This window comes from Gossypium raimondii, chromosome 11 (assembly GCF_025698545.1).
Source record: "Gossypium raimondii isolate GPD5lz chromosome 11, ASM2569854v1, whole genome shotgun sequence".
NCBI classification, from domain to species: Eukaryota; Viridiplantae; Streptophyta; class Magnoliopsida; order Malvales; family Malvaceae; genus Gossypium; species Gossypium raimondii.
The window spans coordinates 59285768-59297530 of NC_068575.1; the positions used below are offsets into that span (position 1 = coordinate 59285768).

Below are 11763 nucleotides of genomic sequence, written 5' to 3' on the forward strand. Positions count from 1 at the left end.
CATGACTAAGGGTACCCGAATCCATATTCTGTTACGTGTTTGATGGTGGAGAAGAATGTTGGATTTTTTTAATTAATAATTAATGTTTTTGTCTGATTTATTTTTATTTAATTATTTTTTATGAAAAGAAATTTCTTGATTTTTAGACCTTCTGATATATGGTAGATTTGGTCATGGATTAAATAGCCGATCTGGGCTGATAGATTGGATCAAACACATTCCAACTTGGATAAGAGATTTTGTAATTTGAATCCATATGGGTTGAATTAATTACTAGTTAAAGTAATAAAAGTTATTTTATTTTATTTTTATAAATATAAAAATTAAGAATAATACATAACCTGCTTGATATGTAAAGTTTTAACTTATAAATTTCAAGTATTCAAGTAACCTTTCCTTTATATGATGAAGGTGTTATTTATATTTATTTTACGGGTTATGAAGACTAATTTTTTAAGGTTTATGATTATGTTTTCGAACAATATTATAATCAATTTTAAACTTGCATTCCATTTTTATTAATTTCAAAAAGAATTCTAGACCTTAATTAAACTACGAGAAGCTTAAAATGAAAACCAATATTTCATACATTTATGAATTTCATTCACTATTCTTAAAAACTGAATTTCATTGATCTATATAAGAGATGGTTAGAGCTATCAATTCAAGATTACGAATTATCTCCTAAAAATTATTTAAACAATATACTATTTTATTTATTTTAAGGAAAAATGAAATTATTTATTTCACTTTATTTTATTTTACAATTATCACATTAATTAGTATGCATGATAGCTATATATGATAGCATTGATGACTGCACCTTAATTTTATTGAACCCACAACATTTATACGTATTAATTAGAATATTAATCTATTAATACATGTTTAGAGTGCTATCTAGATGATAAGGATCAAAATTTTGTCAATTCTATTAATTCATTCTCAATTAATTAAACTATTTTTAATAATTTATTTATTGAAAAATTAATATTAATGATGCAATGTACAACAAGGAAGAGAATGTGACCATGTTGAGGAGACCGATTTACTTTAAAAGATAGAGAGCCAGAAAAGACAATATGACAAGGAGAAGGCTAAGGAAGATAAGTGCTCAAAGGTTGCTTAAAGGCTCAAATGACCTTTTTCTCATTGTTTGGATGGGTATTTATAGGAGAGGTCATTTTGCCTATTAGTGTGACATGATAGACTGTTGCAGAGAGGTTGTATAGGACGTGCACCATGAGACACATTCTATTATGGCAATATAAGGTTGTTATCCTCAGGTGGGGCCTAATGATCTTTAGGGGCATGTTCACACCTGAAAAGCGGGTGCCTGGCAAGGGTACTTGTTAAGCGGGCAGACTATCCCTAAAAGCGGGTGGGCCATATCTTTGTTGACACTGAGAGCCAAATGGAGAATAGGGATCCGAGAAGGCTAGTCATTGAGGCGTCCAAGTAGAGTTAAAGGGTTGGTTACGAACATTTCTCAAGTATCTTGCTGACACGTGTTCAAGTCTAGATGAAGTATAACAAATACATACTTCTTTTCTATTTTTTATTTTATATAAAAATAAACAACGATGTCATATTCATCTTTTGTACATTGTTATATTCATAGATTATATACTTACTTGAAAAAACAATAGTTTATAGCATATAAAGTTTAGGGAGAAATCCACTTATATTGATATAAAACTAAAATAGTTTTTACTCTTTCGTAAATTTCATACAATTAATGTTTTAACAATTGAATTGTTGAATTTATCAATATAATGATACTTATCATGCATATAAATTTTCGAACCAATCCAATATCTCTATTATATCGATCTAAAATATTATATTTATTGAATGGTTAAAAGTTTTTTTTATAAAACAATTATGTAATGATCCGATAGTCACGGGTGTCGAAAAATGCATTTCTGGGATTTTGTTTTCGTAAAACAGACTCATAAATATTTTTCTGTGTAGTTAATTAGGTTTTGGTTATGTGAATTTGCATGAATTAAGAGTAATTAGGTATAAGGACTAAATTACATAAAGAGTGAAAGTTAAATTGTAGATTAAAGAAAAAGTAAAGGGGATAAAGAAGCAATTAAGCCTTATTCCAACAAGTGGATGGTGTTGGTGAGTACATGTGTAAAATTTATATACATATATTTATTAATAAATTATACTTACTTAATATTTAAGTATATATATTATATTATTACAATAATAAGTAAATGAAATAATAATAAAACAAAACAAATAAATAGATAAAAGAAATAGAAAAGAAACAGAGATAGAAACGAAAACAGAAAAGTAAAGAAAGAAAAGAGAAAGAAAGAAAGGAGAAATTAGGGTTTCTAAGTTCAAAGCTCAAAGCTCAATTGGTAAGTTAATTTAGTCACTTTTCTTGTAATTTTATATTTTTAGAACTTGGTATTAAATACTACCCGACCCATGTCAAAATTTTAGAAATTATTGAGTTTTTAAGTGTTGTCTATGTTGAATAATTTTAGTATTAGGGATTAAATTGATAGATTTTAAAGTTAGAAATGAAAAAGGATTGAATTGTAGAATAAATTGTAAATTTTGAGTATTAGGGACTAAATTGTGAAAATTCAAAATTTATGGATTTAAATGAAATTAGGGAGTTAAATCTAGTCTAAAGTGGAATTTGTATGAAAATATAATATTGGTTGTGAAGAAATAAAATTAGTCTCGGTTTAGGGACTAAATTGAAAATTAGGCAAATGTTGAGCAAAATTAAAATATTCAATATGAAATTGAATTGTGTTGTATTGATAAATTTTTAATTTTTTAATCTTGTAGTTAACATCATACTGGAACCCTCGACTAAAAGGGAAAAGATAAAGTCGACGAAGAATAGCTCAGAATTTCTGGTTTGTATTTCTATAATCAATCTAATTATTAATTATTATATTTTTATTAAATATTTATGGTAAGTGATTGAGGTGAGTATTTGACATTTTGATATTGAATTGAATTTATATGTATATGTGATTATATGAAAAATTGATATTGGATATTTGTTGTTTTTGAATTGTGAAATTAAACCCTATTAACTGTATCGGGCTAAATCAGATATAGATGACATGCCATAGGATTGGAAGAGTTCAGGGATTTCTTTGACTTCGAGTTGATGACACATTGGGGGTCAATTATTTACTTCGGATTAATTCAATGAGGCACTAGGTGTCAATTTACTTCGGTTTAGTCGATGAGACACTGAGTGTCAAATTATTACTTCGTGTAATAGCCCGATTTTTAGAAATGTTGAAAACAGTGGTATGAGACCACCAAATTCAGAAAATAAGCTCGTAAATTTTATTATTTAATAATTACTAGTCAAATATTATTTTTAAGAAATTTTTGAATTAGTAATTTGTGTTTTATAAAAAATTATTAAGTCCAGAAATTGAGGAAAAGAGGTATCGAGACCTCGATGTTATAAATCGAGCCGTAAATATTTTCATAAATATTTACGGAGTGTCAATATGGTAGTGTTAAAGTTTCGTCAGAAAATTTTTAACGTTTCGGCAGTCAATTAATTAAAAAGGACTAATTTGAAAAGATACAAAACTTGCTAAAGTGATTAAATAGCTTAACAATTAAATAAGAAAGGACTAAAAGAGTAAATGGGCCAACTTAAGTGGCAGAGACGGCATACCATTAAAAAATCAAAGATTTTTATGTATTTAAGGACAAAATTGGAATTACAATAAAGTTTATGTGGCCAAAATTTATTTTAAGGATTTCAAGACAATTTCTTCTTGAAATTTCGGTGGGAAACAGCCATGGAAGAGGGTTTAGAGCTGGTCTTCCATATTTTAGCTTCAAGTAAGTGTAATTCTTACTTTTTCCTTGAAATTTTTATATTTTTAGACTTTTACAATTAGGTCCAACTTAGTATTCTACTAGTTTCTCATTTTGTTGAAAGTTTAGGAAGATACCATTGATAATTTCATATGATTTTTGTTATTTGATGATGAATTTGATATGTTAATGGATGTTTAAAGGTGTTTTATTAAAGAATTTTGGATGAAAACATGTTTTAGGGATTAAGTTGAAAATTATTGAAATTGTGGAAAAATTCTGAAATTTCATGGAATCCATGGGCTGTTATTGATATGTATCAGAGTTATTAGGCTTAGATCAAGGATTAAATTGCAATAATTTCATTTTCCGAGCCTAGGGATGAAATTGTCATATATTAAAGTTCAGGGTCAAATTGGTAATCAACATTTAACACTAAAACAGTTTTGGGCAGCAGCAGTGGTTTAACTTTGAAAAATCACCAAAAATTGTGAGAATCGAATTAGAAGATGAATAAAATATGAAATTAAATCTTATTAAGTCTAGTTTCTCATAGAAGAAATTGTGTAAGCAATAGAATTGAAAATAATGAGATATAATAAATTTTGTGAGATAAGGTCAGAATGATTTCAAGTTTTCCTATTCTGAATTTGGAAAATCATTAAAAAATTGTAAAAAAATGATTATGGGATAAATTTTATATGTTTAGAATCTTGAATGACTCTATTTTCAAAAGAAACAAACGAGAACATTATTCGAATTCTGTACAATGAGATAATTAATTTTTAGTGAAAAGGGGTCAGAACTGTCGAACAGTGAAATAGGAGAAATTTTAAAGAATAAACTGTACTTATTGGCTAAGCCAAAAATTCTGAAAATTTTATGGTAAAAATAAATATGAGTCTAGTTTTAGGAAAAATTAACGGATCTTAATTTGGAGCTCTGTAGCTCTAGATATAAATAAATTAGTGACTCAGACTCAGACAAGCAGCTTGAATTTACATACAAGAAAATAGTGAAAGTATGTATAATGTTGTTTAAGTCTGTTATACACATTAAGGATGTGGAATGGAGATGAGGAGGAGGAAAATATATGAATGACTTGTGTATAAATTGGTCATTTGCCCGATTTTAATCGATAAATGTTGAATTAGAAATGATATAATGTTTCATTTTAAATAGTGATTATGAAATTATGATTATCGTTATGTTATAAAATCGAATTGTAAGTTCATATTGTTAAATTTTAATGATTATTTGATAATTTTAGGAATAACATAATATGTTAATTCATATGTTTGCTATTGAATTGTGAAAATTGTAAAATAAAAGAATATCTATAAATGAAAATTGAATTATAAGTTCAAATTGAGTAGAACGCAAGGTTGAGTACTTCTGATCAGTGACAAGCGTTAAATGGTAAGTGATTCAGTGTAAGACCATAGCTGGGCTTAGAGGTGCTCATGGGCCGGGCCCAGAAAAAATTTCGGCCGGTCCGCCCGACCCGAATATGGGCTCTGAATTTTGCCTGTGCTCGGCCGGGAAAAATTCATAAGCCGGCCCGCCCGCCCGTTTTAAATAAATACCAAAATTTTATTTTAAAATTAAAATTAAAATTAAAAAAGTATTTTAAAATATTTTAAAATTAAAAAATTAAAAAGTATTTTAAAAAATTTAAAAATTTAATAAAAGTATTTTAAAAGTATTTTAAAATTAAAAAATTAAAAATAATAAAATATTTATTATATTGGGCGGGCCCGGCCAAAAAGTTGTGCCGAGGCCTGCCCGCTTTTTAATCGGGCCTAGTTTTTTTGCCCAAGCCCATATTTCGGGCCTATATTTTTACCCAAACCCTCCCATATTTCAGGCGGGCCGTCGGGCCGGGCCGGGTCGCCCGGCCCATGAGCACCTCTAGCTGGGCTATGGCATCGGAGTGTGTTATGTGATTATGTGTAAAACCATAGTTGGACTATTGCATCGAGGAAATGAAGTACTCAATTTTGTAAGTCGTTCTCTAATTTGACAAATTGTGGTAAGTATTAAGCAAATTTTATGTGATAAAACATATTGAACAGTGAAATTGAGCTCAATTATGTGATCTCGTCATTCAGAGATTGTGTTTGACAGGTTATGTTAATAAATTATGTGTATGTGAATTTAAGTGACAGAAGTTAAACAGCTAATGATATTGAGCTCATTTACATGAATCAGTCATTTGAAATTGTGATTGACAGGAAGAAATAATGAATTGTAAATGACTCGAATTATCCGAAAATATTCTGTAATCTTTGGTAATACCTCGAAACCCTATTCCGGCGATTGATACAGGTTAGGGGTGTTACACTTTGGCCAAGTTGTGGCTGGATTATGCCACGTTAAACTTATAAGTTATGCATTGAAATGGTTTATCATGTGGTTAGTTCCAAAAATAATTATGTTTAAATGCACTAGCTTGCGACTTTTGTTGAATGATATGTTCATGTCTTGTGTGATATGCATAGGAAACGAGTGTGGAAAGGTAATGAAATAGTAAGTTCATACTTAAAGTGTAAAATGACGAAAAAGGGGATGATGAGTTGAATTGATGTTGTTATTTAAGCTAAAGTGGTATTTTCATTGCAAAGTTGAGAATTTCATAAATGTGTCAATGAATGGTATAATCGATAAACGTTGAGTTAAATAGTAAATACATATTAGTATTAAATTTAATGATGTTGAATTGTACATAAATTAAATGGAAATTGTTAGTGATATGATTTGAATTGTAAGCATGAGAAATTGTGAATTGAATGAAATGGGAATGAAGCATTGAATTGCTTGAGTATGTATCGGGTCTCGTAGGTCCTATTATTTATGAATATAATAATTTGAGGATATATTGTAAAGAATTATAAAAGCATTTTAATAATTTGAAAGTTTTAATTTAGATGAAATTTTATAACTCGGATAAATACGTTTACAAGTGTATGTGATCTGGTAATGCCTCGTATCCTATTTTGGTGTCGAATACGGGTAAGGGGTGTTACACTTCGAATTATTCGATGAAGCACTAGGTGCCAAACTGGTGTGTTTTGGTTGGATCCGTATATCCGTCCGAGTCCGAGTTGTGTTAATAGGGTTAATTAATTGAAATTACATTATGATTGATGTTAGATGATATTGCATGTGAAATGAAAATGGGACAGTGAATTGAAATATGGATTGAGACACATGAATTGTGTATTCATGAATTGGATATGGAATGAACAAAATTATTGTTTAAATGATATGTGTATTGTGTTGTGAAAAGCTATCTATATAGCAAATATGAGAATTGAGATATTGTGAGACAAATGAAATGTGATATGGTTATTGAAATATTTAGATTGTATATTTGTGATTTCATTTTTTTTTTATATTCGGATTATAGAAATATCACTGAGTTTTGCTCAGCGTATGGTCTTGTTTTCCATGCGTAGGTTAGATACTAAATTTTGATAGCCGATTCTGCATCCAACAACAGTCCCGAACTCAAACGTGGTGATGTTATCCTTTTGAAATGCGTCGGCATGTACCTAGGGTGTCTAATTAATAGTTATTTTGTGGATTGAATGTAAATAAGGTTAATTATGGTTTGGTATATATATACATGTGTTTGTTATTGAAGTTTTTTTTGGCATGCTAAATTTGGTGTTTAAGTGCTCATAAGCTGAGTAAAATGAATTAAATTAGATATGTTTATAATTTGGACTTGAATGATATTTTGATGATATAATTTGATAATATAATTGCGGTACTAATGAGGGTACATTGGTTAGACACATAGGATGATTGTTTTGACATGTTTTGGATGTGTTTGATCGTGTTTTGAATTGGTTAAATGAATGATTTTTGAGTTGCTTATTGTCCAAGCTTGTAGGGAATGATAAACTTGTTGTTTAAGGTACATTTTAAATCCACATGGCCAGACACACGGGCGTGTGACTAAACTGTGTGAGACATACGGTTAGCACACGACTGTGTGCTAAACTTAAAATCCATTACAGTCTTAAAAAAGAAAACTCGCACATACAAAATTTAAGAAGCATCTCAAAATAAATATAAGATTTGATTATAAAAATAGATTAAGAACGAAATTCTTGTTAATTTCCGTCAATTCTTGATGCAATGAGGCTTTGACGGCTTCTTTTCCTTTTTCACACTCCTTATTTTGTTGTCAGATAATTTTTTTCTTTAACCTTAAAAATAATAATTATTATTGTGCTGCTCCAACAATGGTGTCAATTGGAGAGGAAAATTGAATGCCAAAATTCTCACATCCGACACACGTTTCAAAAACAGTAAAAGATTTGTTGGAGTGTTAGAAGGTCGTTTGAATGGAATTATCATCCAAAATCAAGTTTTGAAAAACTAAAAGGATAAAATTTATTCTGTAACACCTCCTAACCCCAAACCGTCGCATTCTTCCCGTGTTCTGACCACATAAGCTCTGGCGGGTACTTTAGCTTCAGACTGCTGGGTAGCAATATCACTGCTCCTCCTAATACCTCCTCCCTTTAAAAGTGAACTACCTCTACCTAACCCTCTGCCTCTTGCAGTAGATACTGATTTCTGTGATGTCACAGGTGTAGCACTATCAGTTTTCGGACAATCTCTGATAAAATGGTCTGTAGAACCACATCGGAAACAACCTCTAGTTAACCTCCAGCATTCTCCTCTCATAATCTATTACTGACATATCACACTGTTGTAACTGTGATAGCCCGAAATAGGGCCTAATCGGAATAGTGGTTTCGTAACCACAAATCCGAAGTGAAATAGTTTAATTTTATAAATTTTTATTAGTTACTGATTGATTGAAATATTGTGTGAAAATATGGATAGGAAATTTTAATGCTTTAGTGCTTAATTGAATTTTTAGGACTAAATTGAAAAAAATGCAAAGTGTGTCTAATTAGTGATTAAATGACTTAATTGAATTATTGCATGAAATTGGAAGTGTTTATGTGGCAATTAGACCATAAATTAGTGTTATGGACACAAAAGGGTATTTCTAGAAAAATATCTAAGTAATGGGTCAAGGGCATTTTTGTCCAAATTGAATAAAAGACAAAACAAAGATGAAAACAAGTGTTCATCTTCTTAAAATCAGACGTTTGCTGCCAAAAAAAAAATTCATGTCACCATAGCTAGGGTTCTTGAACTTCCTAAGCTCAATTGTAAGTGATTTCTTGCCCCGTTTTTAATTATTTTCGTATTTTTATGCTTATTGAAGCTTGAATTTCATGTTTCTACTATTTAATTTAAATGAAATTAAAGTTTGAAAATTTACCCATTCATGATATAATTGTAAATTGATTAGTGATGTTAGATAATGAATGTTTGAAGTGTTAATTACAAGTTTTACTAGATGAATTTTGATGAAAATGTTGAAAAAGGGCTAAATTGTGAAAGATGGTAAAGTGTGCATAAAGTTGTGATTTTGTGAAATTGAGGGCTGTTATGAGCATGAAATATGATTTAGTGAAGTTTGAAATTTAAAAATTTAGTGAATTTTATTTTTACGAGCTTAGGGACAAAAGTGGAATTTTTGAAAAGTTTCGGGGAAAAATGTAAATTTGCCAAAATGTTGTGTATGAATTGTATTTGAATGAAATGTTGATAAAATGTATTAAATTGTGTTAATATAGATCAAGAAAGAAGAAATAGTGGAAGTGATCGGGGAAAAGAGAAAGTTATCGACTAAATTACAAAAAATAGTCGTTTTGCATCCGAGGTAAGTTATATGTAAATAATAGTTATATTTGTATAAATTGTGAATTATATTTGATATGTGAATTAATATTGAATGTGGAAGGAAAATTGTTCATGAATTATTCAAGTAATAAAGTGTTAAGTGTAAATTCCGGTTGAACTTAGGAATAGAATTGGATACAAGTGACATGTCACTAGAGACCAGATGTTACAGTGTTACAGTGTTACAGTTGAGTCCCGGTGTTGGGTGATCTAGCATGTGTTGCGACACACTGACGACTTGTGTGAGCAGCCCGTGGACATTTCCAGGTGTTATTGATCGCTGGTAGCCGGCTACATTTCAATGGTAACCGGCTACATATCGATGGTAGCTTGGCTACATATCGATGTGGCACTTATGTGCTAAATCTCTACGTATCCGTGTATATTCCAACTGCTCAACGGGATTAATAATGAATTAAAGTGAATATGAAATGTTAAGTGTGAAAATGTATATGCAAGTGAATTGGTAAGATTGTGCATGTGTAAGTGATTGAAATTGCTAAGAAATGTTTTGATTAGTTATATGTTAAAAGTGTTAATTATTAAATGAGTAATTATTGTTTACATGTAACTTACTAAGCTATTTATAGCTTACACATCTCTTTCTTTCCTTTGTTTTATAGTGATTTGAACTTGATCGAATAGTGGACCGTCGGAGCTCGTATCACACTATCATAATCATCTCGGTATTATGTGCTTTTCAAAATGTTTAAACTATGGCATGTATGGAGTCTTGATCATTTTGAGCATGTTCAAATGATATAGCTAATATTAGCTATTGAAGTAGCTATTAAAGAATATGTTTTGGTGTTATGTATGTTAAAATGGTAACTAATTCAAAGAAGCAGTTTCTTTGACAGCAGCAGTGACGTGAATGTGAAAATCACCATAAATAGTAGAAATGGAATTAGAGAGTGAATTATATATGTAATTAAATCTTATCAAGTCTATTTTTATATGAAAGAAACGGTGTAGGCAAAGGAATTCTGTATTTTGAGATATTTTAATTTTAGTGAGACAGGGTCAGAATGGTTTTGAAGTCCCTGTTCTGACTTTGAAAAATCATTATAAATTGTACAGAAAGAATTATGGGTCATAATTTATATTTGTAGATTTCTTAGTGAGTCTATTTTCAAAAGAAACAAACGATAACCTTATATGTATTCTGTACAAAGAGATAATTGATTTTAGTGCCGAGAGGTCAGATCTGTCGAGCTGTGAAACAGGGATACTTTAATGAATAAACTGTACTAATTGGCCAAGTAAAAATTCTGAAAATTTTATGGTAAGTAGTAATATGAGTCTAGTTTCAGGAAAATTTACGGATTTAAATTTTGAGTTCTGTAACTCGAGTTATAATTAAATTAGTGAAAGTCACGCAGGTAGACAGTTTTGTTGTGAACAGTGAATTTAATTTTAAAGGCAAATTTTTATGCTCCGAATCGGTAAGTTAAATTGGATAACATCTCTTACTCGATTCCGGCGACGGTCTCGGGTAAGGGGTGTTACATTTAGTGGTATCAGAGCTACGGTTTAGTCGATTCTCGGACTAACGTAGCGAGTGTAATAGACTATCTATACATGCCATAATTGAATAATGATAGTGTGACGACTCTTGACATCTTAAAATGTTTTTTTTATAGTAATGGATTCTAACCAAGATACAGCTGATGATGCTAAAAGTAATGTGCCTGTTGAAAGTCGATTTGAGACTCAGGGTCAAGGAGATGAGGCTCGAGAAGCTTTTCTCCAAATGATGAACAATTGGTACACCGAGTTTGTTAGAACTAATCCTAATGCTCAACCTCCTCCGCCTCCTATTCCTCAAGTTGTTCCCATAGCTCCTCAACAAACCGAAGTGTTAAGATTTTCAAAGCCTCCAATGGACAAAATTGAAAGTATGGAGCCAAGAGTTCCGAGCTAATGTAAATGATGATCCTGAAGAGCAGAGTTCGCTTGATAATACCATCGAGTGTTGGATGAATTATCTTGTACTCGGTAAGAAAGTCTCAAATGTGCTATCTCATTGTTGAGGATTCACTTATAATTGGTGGAAAACTTTAGTGTCGGTGGTGCCTAAAGAGAAAGTTACATGGGATTTCTTTCAAGAAGAATTCGAAAGAAGTATGTGAGTCGGCGTTTCATTGATCAAAAGAAAAGAGT

The 11763-nt window shown here is 30.4% G+C and overlaps 1 long non-coding RNA gene across 2 annotated transcripts; it reads left to right on the forward strand.

Moving 5' to 3' along the window:
• Positions 1 to 3762: 3762 nt before the first annotated feature.
• Positions 3763 to 10471, forward strand: LOC128034693 (uncharacterized). 2 transcript variants are annotated; one of them, XR_008190838.1, is made up of 3 exons: positions 3763 to 3849; positions 9495 to 9580; positions 10224 to 10471. It is a non-coding gene; the product is annotated as an uncharacterized LOC128034693 (long non-coding RNA). The 2 variants fall into 2 exon arrangements; XR_008190839.1 differs by lacking the exon at positions 3763 to 3849 and adding an exon at positions 8973 to 9023.
• The last annotated feature ends 1292 nt before the right edge of the window (positions 10472 to 11763 follow it).